Source organism: Carcharodon carcharias, chromosome 7, assembly GCF_017639515.1.
Source record: "Carcharodon carcharias isolate sCarCar2 chromosome 7, sCarCar2.pri, whole genome shotgun sequence".
Taxonomy (NCBI): Eukaryota; Metazoa; Chordata; class Chondrichthyes; order Lamniformes; family Lamnidae; genus Carcharodon; species Carcharodon carcharias.
This window is the reverse complement of record NC_054473.1, coordinates 172,077,740-172,104,001: the sequence shown is the minus strand read 5'-3', so window position 1 is coordinate 172,104,001 and position 26,262 is coordinate 172,077,740.

Here is a 26,262-nt window from a genome sequence, read left to right as displayed (position 1 = left end):
TCTTTTCCTGCTCCTGCACTTGGTCCACTCCTGTTTCTCATCTGCATCTTGCCCTTCAATGGCATCATGTGTAAAAGCAGCACTAGTTTTCGTATGCATGCTGACACGGCCAGTTCTGCCTCACCACCACCTCTCTCAACTCCTCCACTGTTGGTAAATCATCAGACTGCTCGTCTGACAGCTAATATTGAATGGGCAGAAATGTTCACCAACTAACTATTCTGAAGAACAAGGCCATTGCTATTTGCATATGCTCTAAAATGTCTCCCGGTTCTGAGAACTTGATTTCAGTGTAAATCAGTTTCTGCCAGACTGGAGTTGATTCCGTATAAAGAGCCTTAGTAGCATTGGTGTGTGTGCGTGTCTGTGTGTGTGTGTGCATGTGTGTGTGTCTCTGTCTGTGTTTGTGTGTGTGTGTGTTTGTGTCTCTGTTTGTGTGTGTGTGATTCATCTTTTTCACTACCTAAAGTTCCAGAAACAGTCTTGAGTATTTAAACAGCTCTATTTGCTTACTATAACAAAGAGAAGATATTGCAGCACTGACACAGGAGCTTTACGAGCATGAAAAGTTTCCTGACCTTTGGAGTAATCTTTTAATCCTGGATCAACTGTTTAAAACATTTCCACAGCTTCTTTCACTTATTGTCTATCACCATGTTGGAGCACCACTATCTTCTTTCCAATCTTTTCCTCGATTTCCTTCATTATTTCCCTATCTCTCATCAATTTGTTGACTCATGTCATGGTTACAGTTCCATTATTGCCAGACACCATTTACTACCCCATTCAGTGGCCTTTCTTAAAGTGTGAGGCAAAACAGTGGATTAGTTTCTAACTACTGGCAAGCCACTGACAACGGGCCAGCCCGTTTTGAAGGTAAGGCCTCACTAGGACCAGCCTGGCACGGGGAAATCAAGTGCTTTGGGGCTTTTGGTTGGCTCTAGGCTGCTGCAGCATCGGATCTGAAGAGGTAAGCCCTTGGATTGGGAGGGATGTTGGGGCTTGTCCAAGCTTGTGATAGGAGGGGTTGTGGGTGGAGACTTGAATTGCAGCCTGGCTATGTAGATGAGCACTCCTCCTCTTCCCAGCCTTACAACAATAAAGTTCCTTTTTGGCTGGACCTCCACCTGATCCTGAGCATGCTTCAACCAGTCCAGTTGTGAAATCTCAAACAGGCCGCTATGTGTGTTGGAGGATCCTGACTAGCATTTTAAAGGCGGATATCACTTGAATTGGGGTGTGGGGGGGTGAGCATACTCCCACAGCCCAGGGTAGAGCCAGAAGAGAATTTCATCAGGTACAGAGACAGAGGGAACAGGTAACTCGTTGTCTAGCATATCTGGAGTATTCCATCTGAAAGTAGGCCACAATGCCTCCAACAGTGTGTTTCAATGTGCTATTTAAACACACAGACCAGCACAGACCAAATGAAGCCAACCCTGGGAACCATATAAGTAGGCTTTCCAGCTGGAGTTCCTGGAGTGTGATCCCAAGACTTTTTTCCCCCCCTTCCCTAACACTGATTTGCAATTTGGAAGGGCGTGGTTGCCTAAGACATTTTGACTATGCACAGATTGGAATTCAAGTCTGGACTGTCCTAATTTGTACAATTCAATTTCATAGTGGGTGGTGTATCAAGTTTAGTTTGCTTTCGGTTTTTTACTTTGGATGTGTAACTGGAAAACTATGAGAGGGAAAGTCACCCTCCAATTTTCATTGATCTTGGTGTCAACTTATATATTGTTCTGTTTTCATTGACTGCTCACAAGCCATATCTCCCATCCCACACCCTACCTAAGTGGATGGTCAATACTGTTATTAAATATGGTTACAGTTATTAAATGTACCATGGTTGACGCTGGTCAATTATCACTACACATTGTGCGGAACAATTTGAAGAAAGAAAGAACTAGCATTCAAGCAGGACCTTTCATGACCTCAGGACCTCCCAAAGCATTTCACAACCAGTGAGGTAATGTTGAGGTGCAGTTCAAATGCAGGCGAACATGGCAGCCAATTTGCGCACAGCAAAGTCCCCCAAACAGCTGTTTTAGTAACATTGACTGAGGTATAATTACTGGATGGGATATTGGGAGAATTCCCCTGCACTTCTTCGACTAGGCCTCTGTGAGGTGCCTTGAGCTGTTTTTCTATGTAAAATGTCTTATATAGATGCAAAGTGATGTTGTTGTTTCTGAGTTTAATTGTCATTCCATTTGTGATACTATGCCAAAAGCATATCATCAAAGACATCTGCAGGAAATAGATTGATTATAACATATTTTCTGCTAAGACCTGAAAACCATTTGCATGAAAACCCTTATGGAACTTTGGTTATGTAAAAATCCTTCATCAGTCTTGAGAAACCAATATTTTGTTTTGTTAAATGCATGTTATACATTTCACTGTCAAGCAGATCGCTCTTATTATATAGGCAAGATATTAAAACATTGATTAATTTAGTTCTGTTTTTGTCACATTATTTTGTTTTAAAATGCCCACTAGTGCTGCAGCCTGTTGTATCATAAAACTGAGTGGTCAAACTGGGTATGATAATGAGGTAGCTCTGCTATATACTTATACATTTAGGAATACTTGAACAAGCATGTATTGAGTTACCACAATACTCCTAAAATAACGAACGTTTTTGATCTATCAACAACGCTGCACTTTGAATTTTGTGGTAAGAGGGATTAGCTGTTTTTACACCACTTCTGAATTCCTACTCACAAGCCAAGGCAGAATGGGCACTTTTTAAACGAATCCAGAAAAAAAAATCTATGATAATATTGTTCTCATGAACAGGGAGCTATGCAACCACTGTCAGATTGTTAAATGCTCAGAGGAGCTATTATTTTGATGGTTTGCATTATCAAGTTACCCATTTGACGACTTAAGTAAGTCCAAACAATTACATTACATTGCAAACATCCACTATATTCAACTTAATTTACTCTGCATGTTAAGTCGGAAAAGAAACACACCCATAGCTAATGTGAAGTGATGAAAGCACAAATAGTTTGCAGCTTCTCCTTAAGCTACGCAACAGATGCAAATGTGTCTGATAACCTCTTGATAATGATCATTGGGCTTTGGTCCATGTTTTAGCCAGAGGTGTTTGTATTACAGACTTTTAAATTTTTACAAAGCACAAGGAACTGGAAACGTTTGATAGGAAGTGTGGCTGTTATTTTGATTGTTAAGAGACGATGGAAACCCTTAAGCAGCTCAAATGCCAGAATCTTATCTGCAACTCATTCATCACTGAAATCCAATCTTGTTGCCTGCTTCAGCAGTCACTTCAGGCTTCCTTGGAACTGCAACTAACTGGCTGGATAAATGCCGTTATCTTACACCGTTATCTTTCTCTTATGTTGTGACTCTGTGGATGCCACCAAGAATTCATGGGTCACAGCTAGTAAAGGAGTGCGCATCACTTCCCTTTTTTCAGTCACTCAATTTCCAGCTCCATTAAAAGAGCTATTGGAAATTGGGCAGCCTTCAGTACCTCATCCATGAGGGGGTGATAGAGATGAGTTTGACCCAAAAGCATGCACATCACATTCATTTGACAATGAGGATCACTGGATAGCAATCTGAAGTAGGAATCCTGAATTCCTGACAAGTTATTACAAACCAACTGCTGTCCCTCTCTTATCCAAATACATTACAGGGCAGGGTTCAAACCTCATGGACTGAATTGTAGATTATTACCAGAATGGATAGTGAAATGACAAGGGAAGAATTGCTTTTATTAGTTTTATTACAGCCAGTGAGGTACTTTTGGAAATGATTGGCTGTCCCAGTTCCTATATTACAACAATTTGTGCACATCAAGACCCCATAATAACAACGTGGTGTTGATCTGGTCAACTGTTTAAGTGATGCTTGTTGAGAGACACATATTGACCAGAACACTAGGTAGAACTCCCATGATCACATTCAAAATAGTGCCACAGATCTTTTATATCTGCCTGTAAGTGCAGATGGGGCCTTGGTTTAATATCTTATTTGAAGGACAACACCTCCACCAGTGTAGCACTCCCACAGTATGACACTGAGAGTCAACCAAGAAGTGACCCATTCAGTCACCAAGGGCTATGTACCATATCTACTTGTATTGCCTTAGTCAAAATGTAAACTTGAATATTTGTCAGGTGCAACCCAAGGAAAGAGATGTTATACTTCAGTACATTCACCTGGCATTCATGGGGTGGTAATGGTCTCAAAATGGTGTTAATAGCCTTATTGTCGTATTAATATTGACATTGCAACCAATTCCATTTTGAAAGGTGCTTGAGGCAAGGTGTCCAAAATGCCCACCAGTTTCAGACAATAGGTCACTTTTAATATGGACTGTGTGTTAGGACCCTGACTGCCATTTTAGGCTGGAGCTGGCCAGAGCCTGTGCTGTGCACATGGGCCATGAAATTAAAGAGACCTCCAAAGGCAAGCATTGAATAATTACTGGGAGCTTTGCAGGAGCAGGAGCAAGTCCCAGGACCCCTACTTTTTGTGACTCCTCCCTCTTCAACTTACCATTCTGGAGGCTTCTCTGGATTGATCTTGAGGCCTTAATCAGATGAGCTTCACCATGACACCTGTTTGGCACCCTGTGGCTTTCCTGACAAATGTAAATAACGCTGAGGCATCAAAATCGAGGGAGCTCATTTCACTGCCAGAACAGATGGCCCAACCAGTCACTGATCAGTCACCCAAATGTCAAAATCAATCCCAGAGAGTCAACTAGGGATATTTTGTTTCCCTTGGAGCACTGACAACACTAATTATAATTTGATCAAATAGCTGAGAATTGAATTACACCTTTTATTCTCACCTAAATTAATGTTTTGAGTTAAATTTATGTCAATATTTGGCACAGCCAATTTTGTAGTGTTAATGTTAACCTCCCTTGATGTATGGCCAAAAATACTGTTTAAAAAAACAAAGCCTATTTTTTACTATATTATGAATTTGCTGAGAATAAATCAGTAAATGTGGCTTGGCACCACATAATAATACTAACAAAGACTGCTGCATGAATAAATTTTAGACATATGCAAACCACATTAACAAGTCCCACGGAAGAAAACATAGCAATTCTTCCCAGTTTAATTTAGTTTTGTTTTCTCACATAACCATTCATCTCTGGTTTGGCTCCTTCAACCTGAAGGCCAAAGTAGCCCAGACTCTAGACTCGATCTGACTATTATCAATGCTGCTCAATGACTGATGAGCAGAAAATGTCCTTTGATTACGCCAAGATGTTTAATGACATTTTTTTTGTTCTCACACACAGCCAAGATTAAAATCTGTCATGTTGAGACCACAGTGTCATAGATGTCATGCCAAATTTAAATGTTAGGCAGCCATGAAACCAAATGATGCAACCACTTCATTGTGAATGGATAGACTGAATGCTTGAAGCAGTGTGCCATATAAATCATTTGCAACGTGCGAACACACCGTCAATGATCAAGGATAAATGCTTAGAATATTATTCTAATATATGATTTGACTGAATCTCCCTGACAATCACCCCTGTTGGTAAAACACATGCAAAAGATGTCCGGAAAGTCTTTTTTATAGGTAGGGCAAAACTTAGAAACTTCTTTATCCAGCAAGTGGTGAGATTGTGGATCTTGCTACTGCATGGAATAGCTGAGGTGAATAATATGCGAACATGCAAAAAAGGAACAGAAGTAGGCCATTCAGCCCCCCCCCCCCCCCGAGCCTGCTCCGTCATTCAATAAGGTCATGGTTGATCTGTTTGTGTTTCGAATTCCACATTCCCATCTACCTCCGATAACCTTTGACTTCCTTGCCTAACAAGAATATATCTACTTCTGCCTTAAAACTATTTCATGACCCCGCCTCCACCACCTTCTGAGGCAGAGAGTTCCAAAGTCGCACAACCCTCTGGGAGAAAAAGATTTCTCCTCATCTCTGTCCTCAAAGGGCAACCCCTAATTTTAAAACAGTGCCCACTAGTTCAGGCCTCACCCACAAGAGAAAACATCCTTTCCATGCCCACTTTGTCAATACTTTTCAGGATCTTATACACTTCAGTCAAGTCACCCCTCCCTCTTCTACACCCCAGTGGAAATAAGCCCAGTCTTCTAACCTTTCCTCATAAGACAACCCACTCATTCCAGTTTTTAATCAAGTATACCTCCTCTGAACTGCCTCCAACACATTTACATCCTTTCTTAAATAAAGAGACCAAAACTGCACACAATATTTGAGGTGTGGTCTCACCAATGCCCTGTATAACTGAAGCATAATGTCCTGACTTTTATGTTCAATTCCTCTCATAATAAGATTTCTTAATTACTTGCTATACCTGCATACTAGACTCATGTACTAAAACACATAGATCTCTCTGCAGCTCAGAATTCTGTAGCCATTCTCCATTTAAGTAATACTCTGCTTTTTTTATTCTTCCTGCCAAAGTGAACAACTTCCTACATTGTACTCCATCTGTCAAATTTTTGCCCACTCACTCAACCTAGCTATATCCAGTTGCAACTTCCTTATGCCCTCTTTACAACATACTTTCCTACCTATCTTTGTGTCATCTGCAAATTTAGCTGCCATGCCTTTACTCCCCTCATCTAAGTCACTGACGTAAATTGTAAAACGTTGAGGTCCCAGCACAGACCCCTGGGGGCCTCCACTCGTTACATCCTGCCAAGCAGAAATAGACTCACTTATGTATACCTTGTTTTCTGCCAGCCAGCCAATCTTCTATCCATGCTAATATGTTACCCCCTACACCATAAGCTTTTGTTTCACGCATAACTTTGATGTGGCACCTTCTGGAAATGCCTTCTGGAAGTCAAAGCACAGCACGTCTACAGGCTCCCCTTTATTTACAGTGCATGTTACTCCTTCAAAGACCTCCAATAAATTGGTTAAACAGGATTTCACTTTCACAAAACCATGTTCACTCTTCCTGATTACCTTGAGTTTCTCTAAGTGCCCAGCTGTAACCTCCTTAATGATCGATTCTAACACCTTCACCATGTCAAGCATTAGTCTATACCTTCCTGTTTTCTGCCTCCCTTCTTTAGTAGAGGGGTTATATTTGCTACTTTCCAGTCTGATGGAACCTTTCAGAATCTAGCAAATTTTGGAAAACTAACACCAACGCATTTTTTACCTCATTAGCCACCTCTTTTAAGACTCTAGGATAAAGTCCATCAGGACCCAGAGACTTGTCAGCTATTCCTGGAATGTTTTTGTGTCCTCTATAGTGAAGACAGAAGCAAAATGTTCATTCATTTCATCTGTAGTTTCTTTATTATCTATTATTAATTCCCCTGTTTCACTCTCTAGATGACCAACACTCACTTAACTTACTCCTTTCCTTTCTAAATACCTGTAGAAACTCTTGCTATCTGTTTTCGCATTTCTAGCTAGCTTCCTCTCATACTTTAATTTCTTTCTCCTGATTAACTTTTTTGTCATTCTCTGCCATTCTTTATATTCTGACCAGTCATCTATCCTGCCACTCATCTTTGTACAGTTATATGCTTTTTCCGTAAGTTTGATGCTTTCCTTAACTTCCTTATTTAACCACGGATGGTGGGTCCTCCTCTTAGGAAGTTTCTTTATAGTAGTAATATACTTATTCTGAGTATTCTGAAATATCCTGAGAGGAGCCAGTACCATTGTGTTATTGGCCCTGGATTAGTGTTCCAGAGACCCAGGATAATGCTCTGGGGACCTGGGTTCAAATCCCGCCATAGCAGATGGTGAAATTTGAATTCAATAAAAATCTGGAATTAATGATGACCATGAAACCATTGTTGTAAAAACCCATCTGGTTCACTAATGCCCTTTAAGGAAATCTGCTGTCCTTACCCATGTGTGATTCCAGAGCCACCAGCAATGTGGTTGACTCTTAGATGCCACTTGGGATGAGCAATAAATGCTGGCCTAGCCAGCAAATACCCACATCCCATGAATGAGTAAAAAAGAAATCTGCCATTGCTTCACTATAGCCTAGTATCCCAGTTCCCCTTTCAAACTAAATGTAAAATTCAATCATATTGTGGTCACTGCTACCTTCACTCTACATTACACATGGTTGGTTGCAGAACATGCTGTTTGACAAAAAAACTATCTCAAAAACATTCTATGAATTCCTCATTCAGGCTACGAATGCAATCTGATTTTTCCAGGGATTATTGCCATGCCTTTATCACAAACACCCCCCAATATTTCTTCTTGTATACTTTATCCTACATTGTGGTTATTATTAGGGGGCCTGTAGACTACTCCTACTAGTGGCTTCTTCCCCTTACTATTCCTCATCTCCATCCAGACTGATTCCACGTCCTAATCTTCTGAATCAGGGTCATCTCTAACAATTGCGCCAATGCCATTCTTGATCAAAAGTGCTACCCCTCCACCTTTACCTAGCTTCCTATTCTTCTTGAAAATCATATACCCCTCAATATTCGGGACCCAATCATTGTCATCCTGCAGTCATGTCTCTGTAATGTTATCAGATCATATTTATTTACTTCAATGTGCGCTATCAATTAATTTACTTTGTCATCAATGTTACGCGCATTCAGATAAAGAGCCTTTAGTTTTGTCTTTTCGTTATCTACGTATCTAGTCTTGACTATTTGTGTATTCTTAGGTTTTCTCTCTCTATCCCTTCCTGTTATTCTATGACCCTCATTTCCCATATTACTATTATGGTATCCTGTGTTGAATCAACCCCTTAATTTGCCACTTCTACCCAAACTTGATTCCTCACTCCCCCTGTTTAGTTTAAATCCCTCTCTTCTTCCCTAGCTATGTGATTCACAAGAACACATGCCCCAGCACAGTCCAGGTGTAGAGCGTCCCAATGGTACAGCCCCCACTTTCTCCAGTACTGGTACCAGTGCTCTACGAACCGGACCCCACTTCTCCCACACTGGTCTTTGAGCCATGCATTCATCACTCCAATCTTATTTGCCCTCTGCCAATTTACACGTGGCTCAGGTAATAATCCAGAGATTATTACCTTTGAGGTTCTGCTTCTTAATTGGTACCTAGCTTCTCATACTGACTATGCAGAACCTCCTTCCTTGTCCTGCTTATGTCATCGGTACCTACATGGACCACAATGACTAGATCCTCTTCCTCCCACTGCAAGTTCCTCTCCAGCCCTGAGCAGATGTCCCACGCCCGCACACCGGGCAGGCAACACAGCCTTCTGGACTCCCGCTCTTTGATGCAGAGAACAGTGCCAATCCCCATCATTATACTGTCCCTTACTGACACTACATTCCTGTTTGCTCCCCCACTTGAATGGCTTCCTGTACCATGGTGTCATGGCCAGCCTGCTCATCCACCTTGCCAACCTTGCTTTTATCTGCACAGGTTGTGAGCACCTCAAACCTGTTTGACAATTGCGAAGTCTGAGACTCCTCCACTACTGTTTGCTTGGTCCCATTACCTGCCTTACTCATGGCCATATCCTCCTGTCCTGTCTTCTGGAATAAAGTGTCCAGGTATTTCTCCCCTTCCCTTATGTTGCACAGTGTCTGCAGTTTGGCTTCCAGATCAATAATCCTGATCCGGAATTCCTCTAGCTGCTTATACTTTCTGCAGATGTGTTTGTCATGGATTGCCTTGGCACCCAAAAGTCCTGACATTCCACAGCTGCAACACAACATCTGTCCTGCCATTGTTACTTATGTCATTTAGTTAACTTAATTTAATTACTCACTTAATTAACTTGGAATAATGTATACAACATTTCTTTCCCCCTTGCACTGAATTCCCATGTGAACCTAATTTGTTACTCACTCAGTCTCTGTCTCACACTGGTGCTCATGCGCCCCTTACTGATCATGCTGTTTGAAAAGCCTGTCTTTTTTATAGACCCTCCAATGAGTCACTAGTTATTTTAGCTTCCTGATACAATAATTAACATCACTTGAACCAACTGCTTTCAGGTGATTGACAGATAACTGCCATTCCAGGCAGTTCTCTGTTTTAGCAAGCTAACCTAACTCACTTCACTAGTAGTACTATGTCAGGTCTTGCTTCCTAATCTATAATTAAAGCCTGAAAAGGACTTACCAGAATTTACCATGTGAACCTAATTCATTACAATAGACTGGAAAAATCAAATGGGCAAAGGTAGCCTAGATGAGGAGTTCATGGAATGTTTCTGGGATAATTTGCTGGAGCAGCATGTTCTGGAGCCAACTAGAGATCAGGCAATATTGGTATTATGCAACGAGATGGGTTTAATTAATGACCTCATAGCAAAGGTGCCCCTAGGTAGCAGCGACCATACTATGATTGAATTTTACATTCAGGTTGAGGGGGAAAGGAGTGGGTCTGAGACTATGTTTCTAGACTTAAATGAGGGCAATTATGAGGGCATGAAAGCAGAGCAGGCTAAAGTGAATTGGCAAAGTAGGTTCAGGGATAGGTCAATAGAGATGCAGTGGTAAACCTTTAAGGGGATATTTCAGAACACATAGAATACTTACATGCAAACAAGTAAGAACAAGTCTAAGGGACGGACACACCATCCGTGTTTAACTAGACAGGTTAAAGATAGTATCAAACTTAAAGAAAAAGCATATAATTGTGCAAAGATAGGTGTAAGGCTAGGAGATTGGACAAAATATAAGAACAGCAAGGGATGACTAAAATAATAATGAGGGAAAAATTAGAGTACTAGAGAAAGCTAGCCAGAAATATAAAAACAGATAGTAAGAGTTTCTAAAAATGTTTAAAAAAGAAATGAGTTAAAGTAAGTGTTGGTCCTAAGAAAGTGAGTCTGGAGAACTGATAATGGAAAACAAGGAAATGGCAAATGAATTGAACAGGTATTTTGCATCAGTCTTCACTAAAGAGGATACAAGTAACATCCCAGAAGCAGCTAGAAATCAGGAAATGGAAGGGAAGGAGGAACTCAGGAAAATTACAATCACCAGAGAAGTGGTACTGAGCAAACTGTTGAAGCTGCGGGCTGACAGGTGCCCAGGTCCTGAGAGACCTCATCATAGGGTCTTAAAAGAAGTGGCAAGTGAGATAGTTGATGTATTGGTTCTAATTTTCCGAACATTCCTAGAATCATGGAAGGTCCCATTAGATTGGAAGGTAGCAGATGTAACTCCATTATTCAAAAAGGGAGGGAGACAGAAAGCGGGAAACTATAGGCCAGTTAGCTTAACGTCTGCCATTGGGAAAATATTAGAAGCTATTATTAAAAGTTAAATGTTAGAAGCTATTATTAAATATAGCAGCTATAGCAGGGCACTTGGATAAATTCAAGGCAATCAGGCAGAGTCAACATGATTTTGTGGAAGGGAAATTAACCAGATTATTGGATTTCTTTGAGGATAAAGGGGAACCAATGCATGTATTATACTTAGATTTCCAGAAGGCATCTGATAAAGTGCCACATCAAAGGTTATTGTGGAAAATAAAAGCTCATGGTATAAGGGGTTATACATTGGCATAGATAGAAGAGTGGCTGGCTGTCAGGAAGCAGAGAGTAAGGCATAAATGGGTCTTTTTCAGGTTGGCAAGTTGTAATGAGTGGTGTGCCACAAGGATCAGTGCTGGGACCTCAACTGTTTACAATTTATATAAGTGACTTGGATGAAAGGATTGATGAGGCAGTTGCCAAATTTGCTGATGACACAAAGATAGGTAGGAAAGTAAGTTGTGAAGAGGACTTAAAGAGGCTACAAAAATATATAGGTAGATTAAGTGAGTGGGCAAAGATCTGGCAAATGGAGTATAATGTGGTAAAATGTGAAATTGTCCATTTTGGCAGGAAGAATAAAAGAGAAGCATATTATCTAAATGGTGAGAGATTGCAGAGCTCTGAGATGCAGAGGGATCTAGGTATCTTAGTGCATGAATCGCAAAAGGCTAGTATGCATGTACAGCCAGTAAGTAGGAAAGCTAATAAAATGTTATAATTTGTTGCAAGTAGGGAGGGAGGTTATGCTTCAGTTATACTGAGTACTAGTGAGACCACATCTGGAGTACTGTGTATTGGTCACCTTATTTAAGGAAGGATATCAATGCATTGGAAGCAGTTCAGAGAAGGTTTACCAGACTAATATCTGGAATGGGCGGGTTGTCTTATGAGGAAAGCTTGGACAGGCTGGGCTTGTATCTGCTGGAATTTAGAATAGTAAGAGACAATTTGATTGAAACATATACGATCCTGAGGGGTCTTGAAAGGTTGCATGCGGAGAGGATGTTTCCTCTTGTGGGAGAATCTAGAACTGGGGATCATTCTGTTTAAAAATAAGGGGTCGCCTATTTAAAACACAGATGAGGTGAAATTATTTCTCTGAAAGTCGTAAGTCTTTGGACCTCTGTTCCTGAAAAAGCAGTGGAAGCAAAGTGTTTGAATATTTTTATGGCAGAGGTTCTTGGTAAGCAAGGGGGTGATAGGTTATCAGGGGTAGGCGGGATGTAGATTTGAGGTTACTATCAGATTAGCCATGATCTTATCACATGGCAGAGCAGGCTGTAGGGGCCAAATGGCCTATTCCTGCTCCTTATTCGTATGTCTGTATGTACTCGGTTTCCGCTTCACTACGGTGTAGCTGCCTGTCTCCTCGTGTGCCCCTATCTGATAGAGATGCATTTAATGGGAAGCCAGAAAAGTACACGGGGGAGAAAGAAATAGAAGGATATGTTAGTGGGGTTAGAGGAAATCAAGTGGGAGAGGCACGTGTGTAGCATAAACACCGCCATGGATCAGATGGGCCAAATGGCCTGTTTCTATGTTGTAAATTTGATATAATTTTATATAAAGCTTTTTATACAGCTGAACTACATCAGCCATATTCACTACTCTACAGATATATGATCTGAATGAGATAAAAAAATAAATATGGCTCTATATTTATAAGGAGGTACATCGGAGTCTGATCATAGTGACAAGGGAACATGGAGGTCCTGCAGAATTTAACAGCAGGACCATCAGGACATCATTTAAGTTTTTTTTTTCTGTTTCCTGGCTTGCAGCTTCCAGGTTGCGAGGCTCACTGGTTGTTAAATGGGAAGGCCTGCACTCGAAGGTTGCAACTGGGGACTGGAGAGGAAGGAGGGAGAGATTGCAGGTCAGGCGGCGGAAGAGGGGGAGATTGGACTGTGAATCATGGGAGGAGAGGCCAATCATGGAGAGAGAAGCAGCTTGGCTTCATGGACTGGGGAAAAACAATCTTGCTCCTCCCCTGGACCACAAGCAGTGTTGGAAAGGCACTTACCGAATGGACTCAGCTCTTCTTGTCTTCCTCTAGCTGCTGAATTTCCTGATCCCTGGGAATGCCAGCCCACAGTTGTTAAATCTAAAAGGCTGTTAAAATTTGGGGTAAGCAACCTCGTTAACATATTGAAGTAATGGACTCACCCCTCAAGCACAACTTTAGTCATCTGCTCGCCATCCTATCTTTAAAGCAGGTATGTTGGAGGGAAATTGCAGTTGGGTTTGGGATTTTTGAAATTTTGCCTACTGCCCAATTTTGGGAGTTAAAATGAACCCATAGGAGTTTCTTAAAGTAAATTAATTGCAATCTACTGGTGATGGGGTTGGAGATTTCCTTACTTAACACAGGGCCCGATAATTCACCCTACCATTGCTTCCACTATGATTTATAGCAATGCTACTCAACTGGAATGCAATGCATGTCTTTCAATGTTGCAGAGGACCTGAAAGAGTGTCAAACAGCTCTGAATATTTTTTGGAACAGACAATCAGTGGAACTGAAAAGCAAAAGAAAACTAAATGGGACAGTTCCAAAGAATGAGTGAACCTTGGGTAGGTTTTAGCAACATAAGTCTCTTTGTATTATCAGTGAGTGCTCTTTGTTTTTAAATTGACACATTGACATTTTGGTCAAAAGGCTGAATCCCATCCAGGAATCTCACCAGTTTTTTTTTCTGCAGTAATTTTCTGCTGATGTAGCTGGAAATAAGCTTTCAGATTTTAAGTAAAAGCATTATTATAGTTAATAAAATATGAATCAAAGTCAAAAACTGACACATTTCTGTTTTGTTCCAGTGCAGCTTTTACCATTCTGAGACTTTTAAAAATGCCCCATGTTGCAAATGCATCAAATTTAATGTTTTCTTCAACAAACATATTTTCTTTCTCTTTCTGCAATTTTCCAACTGGAGGCAGAGAATGATCAGATTAAGGTTTTTCAAGTTTACGTGGGACTAAGAGGTTAATTCAGCATATCTGCCCTTCCTCCACATTACTCACCACAGACATGTAGCACAGCAGACACTGAAAATGTGAGTTCAGATTCTGAGACAGTGGCTTATGGTTTCAAACTAAATTCTTTGCTGAAATCTCTGTGTTTGTGTTCATTTGGTAAAGGTTTCTGGTACAGCTGAGTATGAAGTTTCTGGGTGGGATATACCACCGATTTGCAGAGGCTGTGCAGCTGCTTCTAAGTTTACCCACTGATTTATTCTCCGGAGAGTTCCTCTGGAATGCCTAATCCACTGCAGACCTTAGCACAGTCCCACAGGGACCTGGTTGCAGCTTGTTATCATATGTTCACTGTGCTAGAGGTGAGAGGGTCAGAATGGAAGGATTTAAGCCAATCATCATCTCTCTCTGTCAAGGAACGCTTTAGGGGGAAGGAATTATCCCATAGGGAGCTAAAGTAACAAACTCTTTTATATTAATTTTTTGAACCTTATCTACAAATCTCACAACACTTTAAATATACAGTGAGTGTTTCTGTAAAAGACTGAAGCATTTCATTCTCCAATATTTGCATTGTAACAATAATGTGCAGGGCTTTTGGTGTGTAAAATGAAGTTAAGATTTCATTACTTTACATAGTGAAAATATTATATGGTAGAATATAATAAATTATAAAAATATACTATTTAAAAATCGTAACAAAGAAACATTTCATAAAAGGTCAGCCAGTTGCCAAATTCGCCTTTATATCTTGCCACGATTAAAGAATAATCTGTTTTTACAAAGTTTCCAGATAAATCAGTTCCACATTTTTATTAAATAGTAGAAGGAAAATGAGAACACTCAATTCTTTCAGCAGGCAATTAGTATGGTCGTCACATATTTGAATGAAATCAAATTGTCGTGCTTTTAACATTTATTTACACACTAAAAGAATTTATTTTGTCTCAATGTACTCTTCGTTAGAGTGTCAACCCATTTTTTAAAATAAATGGCTTTAGCAGAATTAGCTCTGAAAGCTCCCGCTGCAACTTTCACTGTGCTAATCATGTTGCATTCGCATTGCAGTGGGGTGAGGGTTATTACGTAGACGCTATCCTTGGGAAATTGGTTTCCACCCTGGCATGTATAATGCATCATAAGTAACCAGCAGAAATATACACAGGCTACTCAATGTATTACTGTTGAGTAGGACTGTTATGATGAGTGGATACCAAAGTCATATTCAGCAGCAATGAATTGAGCATTTGATTTAGAGTGTGTATTTTGTATCCTAGTGATAAAAATGCAGAATAAAAGCGTGTGACTCAGCTGAACAGACTAAGAAGGCCCCATGTTCAACTCCCTCAGCTCTATTAGGAGTTAGCTAATCTCTCAACTGGGTCAACAGTTGTGACATTACAATTAGTCTGAGTGTCTCAGAGTTGGTGAAAGAAAATATCAACCAAGGTTCCATTTCCCCATCGAATAATTCCTACTGGAAAGTACACATAACTGGGCACTGGGTGATGTTGGGATTGGCTGAGTTGACTAGCCTGTGGCCTGCCCAGGCTCCGGCATGAGAAAAGGCAATTGGAAAGATATTGTAGCTCTTGTGAGGGTCGTAGCCCTGAACTGCAGTAGAAAACAGCCATCAGGAAGGGAAGGAAGAAAGTTACTCAAAGCTTGGTGATAATGTAGAATTCACTATCATACGATGTGGTTGAAGTAATTAACAGAGATATATTTTTGCTAGACATGCACATGAGGAAGAAAGGAATTCAAGGATATGTAGATAAGGTTACATGAAGTAAGGTGAGAGGAGGTTTGTGTGAAACAGAAACACAAGCATAGAACTGTTGGGCCAAATGGCCTGTTTCTGTCCTGTAAAGTTTTATGTACTTCATGTAAAATATTGGAAAAAAGGTACTTATTTAATTGATTGGATTTTGGTGAGGACTTGTATAGGTACAGAGACTACCTCAATGCAAGTCTATGTGAGTTAATGTGAAATGTTTTTCTCATCTTAATGGAAGTATTTGACTGGCGAGTGTGAGAGGAAGACTCCAAGCCAGGCAGTCAGCAACACATGGAGGAGAGTGCGAGAGGAGGACCCTGGGACAGGTAGTCAGCAGCACTTAGAGGGGAGAATAGTGCGAGAGGAGGACCCTGAGTCAGACAGTCAGCAGCACCTAGCACCTAACATCACAGAAGAAACATAAGTTCATTGGTTAGTGAGAAACTGCTTATAGGGAGTGTCATCAAATAGCTGAGAATTAAACAAACATTCTTTTTAGAAGAAGATTTTACTTACATTTAATTAAGAAACACATGCAATAGGAAAATAAAGTTAAGTCGAAGCCAGGTAAAATAAAGTTGCATAACTAAACCAAAGTAAAATAAAGTTAACATAAGGGAAGTAAATTAAAGCCATGGCAGGACAGCTCAGTCGTGTGGAATGCGTGTCTTGTAATATGTGGGAAGTCGCAGACGCTACCGGTGTCCTAGATGGCCACATGTGCAGGAATTGTCACCAGCTGCAGAACCTTGAGCTCTGGGTCTCGGAACTCAGGCGGCAGCTGGAGTAACTGTGGGCATATCTGCGAGGCTGAGAGCTATGTGGTGTTCAGAGAGCTGGTCACACTGCAGCTTAGGAGCCTGGGGGCAGAAAGGGAACGGGTGACCACCAGGCAGTCCAAGAAAATTAGGCAGGTAGTGCAAGAGTCCCGTGGGGTCCCACCCATCAATCGGTTTTCCGTTTTGGATACTGGTGAGGGTGTTGGTTCCACGGAGGAGGGCAGTCAGTCAAATTTGTGGCACCTCTGCTGTAGAGTAGGGGAGAAAGGAGAGGGGATGAGCAGTGGTAATAGGGGATGTGATAGTTAAGGGAACAGACAGGCATTTCCGTGGCCATAGACGTGGCTCCAGGATGGTATGTTGCCTCCCTGGTGCCAGGGTCAAGGATGTCACAGAGCAGCTGTAGGGCATTCTCCTGGGGGAGAGTCATCAGCCAGAGATGGTGGTCCACATTGGTACCAATGACGTAGGTAGAAAAGGGGATGAGGTCCTGAAAGTCAAATTTAGGGAGCTAGGAAGGAGATTGAAAAGCAGATCCTCTAAAGCAGTAATCTCAGGATTACTCCCAGTCTCACATGCAAGTGAGTGTAGAAATAGGAGAATTGGGCGATTAAACATGTGGTTGGAAAGCTGGTGTAGGAGAGAGGGCATCCGATTTCTGAGGCTTGAGTCTGGTCCTGGGGAAGGTGTGACCTGTACAAGCTGGATGGTCCACACCTGAACACGATTGGGACAAATATCCCAGTAGGGAGATTTGCTAGTGCTGTTGGGGGGGTGTTTAAACTAGTTTGGCAGGAGGATGGGAACTTGAGGGCAAATTCAGAGCAGGGAACAGGAGATGGAGAATTAGTCGGTGACTCTGAAAGATAGAAGCAGCACAGGTTAAAAAAGTGTACAGCACAGCAATTTGTCAGTGTTAAAGGGTATATAAGTAAATGCAAGGAGCATAGCCAGATAAAGCCGATGAGCTGAGGGCACAGGTAGGCACATGGCAGCATGGTATCATTGCTTTAACGGAAACTTGGCTTTTGGAGGGGCAAATATTGCAGCTCAATATCCCTGGATATGTAGGGTTTTCAGGCAGGGATAGGGAAGGGGTTAAAAAATTGGGGGTGTAGCATTATTGGTGAAAGAATCAATTGCGCTGTGAGGAGGAATGATATACTAAATGAAGCATCAGATGAGGTCGTATGGGTTGAGCTCAAAAATAAAAAAAAGGGCAGCCACACTGCTAGGAGTGTACTATAGACCTCCCAATAGTGGAAGGGAGTTAGAAGAACAAATATGTAGACAGATTTCTGATTACAAAAACAAAAGGGAAGTAATCATTGGGGACTTCAACTACCCAATATCAGTTGGGATATGAACAGTGTGAAGGGCACAGAGGGCACAAACTTCTTGAACTGCATTCAGGAGAACTTTTTTAGCCAGCATGTAACAAGCCCAGTGAGAGGGGGCACAATTCTAGCTTTAGTCTTAAGAAATGAGCCTGGCAAGTGGATGAAGTAGCAGTGGAGGACCATTTTGGAGATAGTGACCATAATATAGTTTGATTTAGCATCATTATGGAAAAGGACAAAGATAGAACAGCAGTAAAAGTTCTAAATTGGAGAAAGACAAACTTTACAAAGCTGAAAGGTGAGCTGACGAGAGTGGACTAGATACAGCTATTAGAAGGAAAAACTGTCAAATCTGTGGGAGCTGTTCAAAGGCGAGATTCTACGGGCACAGTTAGACATGTCCCTACAAAGAAAAACGGTGGTACTGCCAAATCTAGAGCTCCCTGGATATCCAGAAGCATACAGATAAAGCAGAAAACAAAAACTTATGACAGACACAAAAGATGTAACACTGGAGAAAGCCTAGGGGAGCGTAGAAAGTGCAGGGGTGAAGTAAAAATGGAAATTAGGAAAGTAAAGAGAGAATATGAAAAAATGTTGGCAGGTGAAATCAAAGAAAATGCTGAGATGTTTTATCAGTACATTAAGAGCAATAAAATAACTAAGGAAAAGGTAGGACCTATCACAGATGCACGTGATAACTTGTGAGTTGATGCAGAAGATGTAGGCAGGGTTCTCAATGAGTACTTTGTCTCTGTCTTCACTAAGGAGAGGGATGGTGAGACGTTCTAGTTAAAGAGGAGTGTGAAATATTAGATACAATAAGCATAGTGAAAGAGGAAGTACTGGAGTGACTGGCATCCTTGAAGGTGGATAAATCTCCAGGGCCAGATGGATTTTGACAAGGTGTTTACTAAAACCCGCTTTCACAGCCATATCTCCTTTCTCAGTGACTGTTTCCGTCTCCAACTTACCCCACGTGGATTTCAACTGAAATTCCACCCCTCATGTTTCGAACCCACCCAGGATTACAGGTATCTCCGGGACATAAAACGTTTCTCGGACTGCTGTTCCCATCACATTCTGAGATCCACACTCGGTGCCGTGCGCTGCCATATGAACACACTTGACCTCTCCCTCCAGCAGCACCGCCGTACCTTTTTTCAAAGCTGCACGTGCCCCCAGTTTCATTTTATTCTTCGTCTCATCCGACGCCTCAACAAGAAACTTTTTCTCTTTCTCTCAAGTGCTAAGGAACGCAAGCTCCAACAACTCATCGACACCAACACCCATCTAGGACCCTCCACCCCTGCCTGTACCTCTGTCCCCACCCCATCTTCCAACCCCAGCCCCAGTCGTGTATTCACTATACCCCCTGACCTTCCCCTATCCGACGCTGAACGTTCAGTGCTTAGCAAAGGACTTAGTTTCATACCCTTATGCCCTCATCTCAATGAATTTCAGGCTCGGCATGATGCTGAACTCTTCTTCCGCCATCTTCGTCTCCGGGCTCACTTCTTTGGGCAGGAGTCCTCTCCCCGTTCAACGGATCCTGTTGCCCACCTCCAATATTCTCCCTCCACCTGGACCCCTCCCTCTGGATTCTTACCTTCTCTTGATCTTTTCATTGTGAACTGTCGGCGTGACATTAGTCGACTCAATTTCTCTGCTCCTCTCACCCATTCTAATCTCTCTCTCTCTGAACTTATTGCACTCCGTTCTCTCAGGTCCAACCCTGACATTGTCATCAAACCCGCTGACAAGGGTGGTGCTGTTGTTCTCTGGCGCACTGACCTCTACCTCGCGGAGGCTGAGCGTCAACTCGCAGACACTTCCTCCTACCTCTCCCTGGACCATGACCCCATCACTGACCTCATCTCCTCTGGGGATCTTCCTCCCACAGCTTCCAACCTGATAGTCACCCAACCTCGGACAGCCCGCTTCTACCTCCTACCCAAAATCCACAAACAGAACTGTCCCGGTAGACCGATCGTGTCAACTTGCTCCTGCCCCACGGAACTCATTTCTCGTTATCTTGACTCCCTTCTCTCTCCCCTTGTCCAGTCCCTTCCCACCTACATCCGTGATTCCTCTGACACCTTACGTCACATCAACAATTTCCAGTTCCCTGGCCCCAACCGCTTCCTCTTCACCATGGATGTCCAATCCCTCTACACCTCCATCCCCCACCAGGATGGTCTGAAGGCTTTCAGCTTCTTCCTCGAACAGAGGCCCAAACAATCCCCATCCACCATTACTCTCCTCCGTCTGGCTGAACTTGTTCTCACACTGAACAATTTCTCCTTCAACTCCTGCCACTTCCTCCAAATAAAAGGTGTGGCTATGGGTACCCGCATGGGCCCCAGCTATGCCTGTCTCTTTATGGGGTATGTGGAACATTCCTTGTTGCAGTCCTACTCCGGCCCCCTTCCACAACTCTTTCTCCGGTACATCGATGATTACTTCGGTGCCGCTTCATGCTCTCGTCAGGACTTGGAAAAATTTATTAATTTTGCTTCCAATCTCCACCCCTCCATCATTTTCACGTGGTCCATCTCTGACACTTCCCTTCCCTTCCTTGACCTCTCTGTCTCAATCTCTGGTGATAGACTGTCCACCAATATCCATTACAAACCCACCGACTCCCACAGCTATCTCGACTACAGCTCCTCACACCCTGCTTCCTGTAAGGACTCCATCCCATTCTCTCAGTTCCTTCGCCTCCGTCGCATCTGTTCCGATGATGCTACATTCAAAAACAGTTCCTCTGACATGTCCTCTTTCTTCCTTAACCGAGGTTTTCCACCCACGGTGGTTGACAGGGCCCTCAACCGTGTCCGGCCCATCTCCCGCGCATCCGCCCTCACGCCTTCTCCTCCCTCCCAGAAATATGATAGGGCCCCCCTTGTCCTCACTTATCACTCCACCAGCCTCTGCATTCAAAGGATCATCCTCCACCATTTCCGCCAACTCCAGCATGATGCCACCACCAAACACATCTTCCCTTCACCAACGCCCCCCCCCACCCCCCCCGTCGGCATTCCGTAGGGATCATTCACTCCGGGACACCCTGGTCCACTCCTCCATCACCCCCTACTCCTCAACCCCCATCTATGGCACTTCCCCATGCCCACACAAAAGATGTAACACCTGTCCCCTCACTTTCACTCTCCTCACTGTCCAAGGGCCCAAACACTCCTTTCAAGTGAAGCAGCATTTCACTTGCATTTCCCCCAACTTAGTCTACTGTATTCGTTGCTCCCAATGCGGTCTCCTCTACATTGGAGAGACCAACCGTAAACTGGGCAACCGCTTTGCAGAACACCTGCGGTCTGTCTGCAAGAATGACCCAAACCTCCCTGTCGCTTGCCATTTTAACACTCCACCCTGCTCTCTTGCCCACATGTCTGTCCTTGGCTTGCTGCATTGTTCCAGTGAAGCCCAACGCAAACTGGAGGAACAACACCTCATCTTCTGACTAGGCACTTTACAGCCTTCCGGACTGAATATTGAATTCAACAACTTTAGGTCTTGAGCTCCCTCCTCCATCCCCACCCCCTTTCTGTTTCTTCCCCTTTCCTTTTGTTTTTTTCCAATAATTTAAATAGATTTTTCTTTTCCCACCTATTTCCATTATTTCTAAATCTTTTATGACCCTCCACCCCCACTGGAGCTATACCTTGAATGCCCTACCATCCAGTCTTAATTAGCACATTCGTTTAGATAATATCACCAACTTCAACACCTCTGTTTCTTTTGTTCTTTTGTCTGTGACATCTTTTGATGATCTGCTCCTATCACTGCTTGTTTGTCCCTACAACAACACCCCCCCTCCACTTCTCTTCTACCCCCCCCCCCCCCACCCACCTTAAACCAGCTTATATTTCACCCCTCTCCTTGTAAAGAAAAATCAGTTCTGTTGAAGGGTCATGAGGACTCGAAACGTCAACTCTTTTCTTCTCCGCCGATGCTGCCAGACCTGCTGAGTTTTTCCAGGTAATTCTGTTTTTGTTTTGGATTGTATCCCAGGCTGTTGAAGGAAGCCAGGGAGGAAAAAACAGATGCTCTGAGGATCATTTTCCAATCCTCACTAAATACAGGTGAGGCACCAGAGGATTGGAAGTTTCTAACGTAGTACCATTATTTTAAAAGGGTGCATGGGATAAGCCAGAAAATTATAGGCCGGTCAGTCTGAATTTGGTGGTGGAAAAATAATTGGAAACAATTCTGAGAGACAGGATAAACTGTCACTTAGAAAGACATGGATTGATCAAGGATAGTGGTTTTGTTAGGGGAAGATTGTATCTTACTAACTTAATATAATTTTTTGACTAAGTAACAAAGAGGATTGATGAGGGTAGTGCAGTGAATGTTATCTACATGGATTTCATTAAAGCATTTGGCAAGGTACCACATGGCAGACTGGTCAAAAAACTAAGATCCCATGGGATACGGTGGGGGGGGAGGTGACAGGTTGGATCTAAAATTGGCTCAGTAATAGGAAACAAAGGGTAATGGTTAATGGATGTTTTTGCAAATGGACAACGGTTTCCAGTGGTGTTCCACAGGGCTCAGTGTTGGGGCCCTTGCTGTTTGTTGTATATATTAATGATTTAGCATTAAATGTGGGAGGCATGATTGGGAAATTTGCAGATGACACAAAAATTGGCCATGTAGTTGAGAGTGAAGAAGATAGCTGTTGACTCCAGAACAAATCAATGGTTTGGTTGAGTGGGTGGAGAACTGGCAAATGGAATTCAATCTGGAAAAGTGCGAGGTAATGCATTTGGAGAGGGCAAACAAAGCTAGGGAATACTCAATAAATGGGAAGTTATTGAGAGGGGTTGAGAAAGTGAGAAACCTTGGAGTGCATGTCCACAGGTCCTTGAAGATGGCAGGACAGGTGGACAAGGTTTTCAAGAAAGCATATGGGATGCTTTTCTTTATTGAACGAGTTATTGAATACAAAAGCAGGGATGTAATGATGGAACTATATAAAATGCTGGTTAGGCCACAGCTGGAATTTTGTGTACAGTCCTGGTCACCAAATTACAGGAAGGACATAATTACTCTGGAGAGAGTGCAGAGGAGATTTACAAGAATGTTGACAGGGCTTGAAAATTGCAGCTATCAGGAGAGATTGGATAGGCTAGGGTTGTTTTTCTTAGAACACATGAGGCTAAATGAGGCGTACCAAGTTATGAGGGGCCTAGATAGAGTAGACAGGAAAGACTTATTTCCCCTGGCTGAGGGGTCAATTACCAGGTGGCATAGATTTAAGGTGATTGGTCGAAGGATTAGAGGGGACATGAGGAAAAACTTTTTCACCCAGAGGGTGGTGGGCATCTGGAATTCACTGTCTAAGTTGGTGCTTGAGGCTGAAATACTCAACTCATTTAAAAGGTACCTGGTTCTGCATCTGAAGTGCTGTAACCTGCAAGGCTATGGACCAGGTGCTGGAAAGTGGGATTAAAATGAGCGTCTAGTTTCTTATTTATCTTTTTAGGCTGGCGCAGACACAGTGGGCTGAATGGCCTCTTTCTGCACCATTACTTTTCTATGGTTCTATGGTATTGCTGAAAGTCTTTATAACAATTTGAGTAAGTTATCTAGACTATATATCCACACAAAGGAAGTAAATTAACATATGGTCAATAACTAGTTAAAATGCTTAGATGTCTTAGGGGATTGCAGAAGAAACAAAGTCTTACTAATAGCCTCTATTGTGCCAAAATTACGAATGTTTGGTGCTGACACCAGTTACACAAATTATTCTATTTCCCAACAATAACTCCTGTCATGTTTGACAGGACAAAAATCATACAAAAATCAATGAAATAGAAAATAAATAGCAGGCTGATAAGTCCGTACAACCAAACAAAAACATGATTTGAACAAGCTGAAGTGTGTAGTGGGAAGGTCACTGAGCTGGTGATCCATGGGCCCAGGCTAATGCCCTGCGAGTATGGTTTCAAATCCACCATAACAGCTGGTGGAATTTAAATTCAATTAATTTTTAAAAATCTGGAATATAAAGCTAGTCTCAGTAATGGCGACCATGAAACTATCATTGATTATTGTAAATATCCAACCGGTTCACTAATGTCCTTTAGGGAAGGAAGTCTGCTATCCTTACCTGGTCTGGCCTACCTGTAATATCAGACCCACGGCAATGTGGTTGACCCTTTACTTCACTCAAAGGCAATTATGCTCACATTCCATGAACAAATACAAAAGACAGAATTATCATGCAGATTGTCCTTTACAGTCCAATAATTCAGTGGAGCAGAAGTTTAGAAAACATGGGCGTTCAATTGGTTGAGCAAATAGAATGTAGACACACAGTGTTTGGAGCAAAACAAAAACAGAATTACCTGGAAAAACTCAGCAGGTCTGGCAGCATCGGCGGAGAAGAAAAGAGTTGATGTTTCGAGTCCTCATGACCCTTCGACAGAACTTGCGTTCGAGTCCAAGAAAGAGTTGAAATATAAGCTGGTTTAAGGTGTGTGTGTGGGGGGCGGAGAGATAGAGAGACAAAGAGGTGGAGGGGGGGTGGGGGGGTGTGGTTGTAGGGACAAACAAGCAGTGATAGAAGCAGATCATCAAAAGATGTCAACGACAATAGTACAATAGAACACGTAGGTGTTAAAATTAAAGTTGGTGATATTATCTAAACGAATGTGCTAATTAAGAATGGATGGTAGGGCACTCAAGGTATAGCTCTAGTGGGTTTTTTTTATATATATATATAATGGAAATAGGTGGGAAAAGGAAAATCTTTATAATTTATTGGAAAAAAAAAGGGAAGGGGGAAACAGAAAGGGGGTGGGGATGGGGGAGGGAGCTTACGACCTAAAGTTGTTGAATTCAATATTCAGTCCGGAAGGCTGTAAAGTCCCTAGTCGGAAGATGAGGTGTTGTTCCTCCAGTTTGCGTTGGGCTTCACTGGAACAATGCAGCAAGCCAAGGACAGACATGTGGGCAAGAGAGCAGGGTGGAGTGTTGAAATGGCAAGCGACAGGGAGGTTTGGGTCATTCTTGCGGACAGACCGCAGGTGTTCTGCAAAATGGTCGCCCAGTTTACGTTTGGTCTCTCCAATGTAGAGGAGACCACATTGGGAGCAACGGATGCAGTAGACTAAGTTGGGGGAAATGCAAGTGAAATGCTGCTTTACTTGAAAGGAGTGTTTGGGTCCTTGGACGGTGAGGAGAGAGGAAGTGAAGGGGCAGGTATTGCATTTTTTGCGTGGGCATGGGGTGGTGCCATAGGAGGGGGTTGAGGAGTAGGGGGTGATGGAGGAGTGGACCAGGGTGTCCCGGAGGGAGCGATCCCTACGGAATGCCGATAAGGGGGGTGAAGGGAAGATGTGTTTGGTGGTGGCATCATGCTGGAGTTGGCGGAAATGGCGGAGGATGATCCTTTGAATGCGGAGGCTGGTGGGGTGATAAGTGAGGACAAGGGGGACCCTATCATTTTTCTGGGAGGGAGGAGAAGGCGTGAGGGCGGATGCGCGGGAGATGGGCCGGACACGGTTGAGGGCCCTGTCAACGACCGTGGGTGGAAAACCTCGGTTAAGGAAGAAGGAGGACATGTCAGAGGAACTGTTTTTGAATGTAGCATCATCGGAACAGATGCAACGGAGGCGAAGGAACTGAGAGAATGGGATGGAGTCCTTACAGGAAGCAGGGTGTGAGGAGCTGTAGTCGAGATAGCTGTGGGAGTCGGTGGGTTTGTAATGGATATTGGTGGACAGTCTATCACCAGAGATTGAGACAGAGAGGTCAAGGAAGGGAAGGGAAGTGTCAGTGATGGACCACGTGAAAATGATGGAGGGGTGGAGATTGGAAGCAAAATTAATAAATTTTTCCAAGTCCTGACGAGAGCATGAAGCGGCACCGAAGTAATCATCGATGTACCGGAGAAAGAGTTGTGGAAGGGGGCCGGAGTAGGACTGCAACAAGGAATGTTCCACATACCCCATAAAGAGACAGGCATAGCTGGGGCCCATGCGGGTACCCATAGCCACACCTTTTATTTGGAGGAAGTGGCAGGAGTTGAAGGAGAAATTGTTCAGTGTGAGAACAAGTTCAGCCAGACGGAGGAGAGTAACGGTGGATGGGGATTGTTCGGGCCTCTGTTCGAGGAAGAAGCTGAAA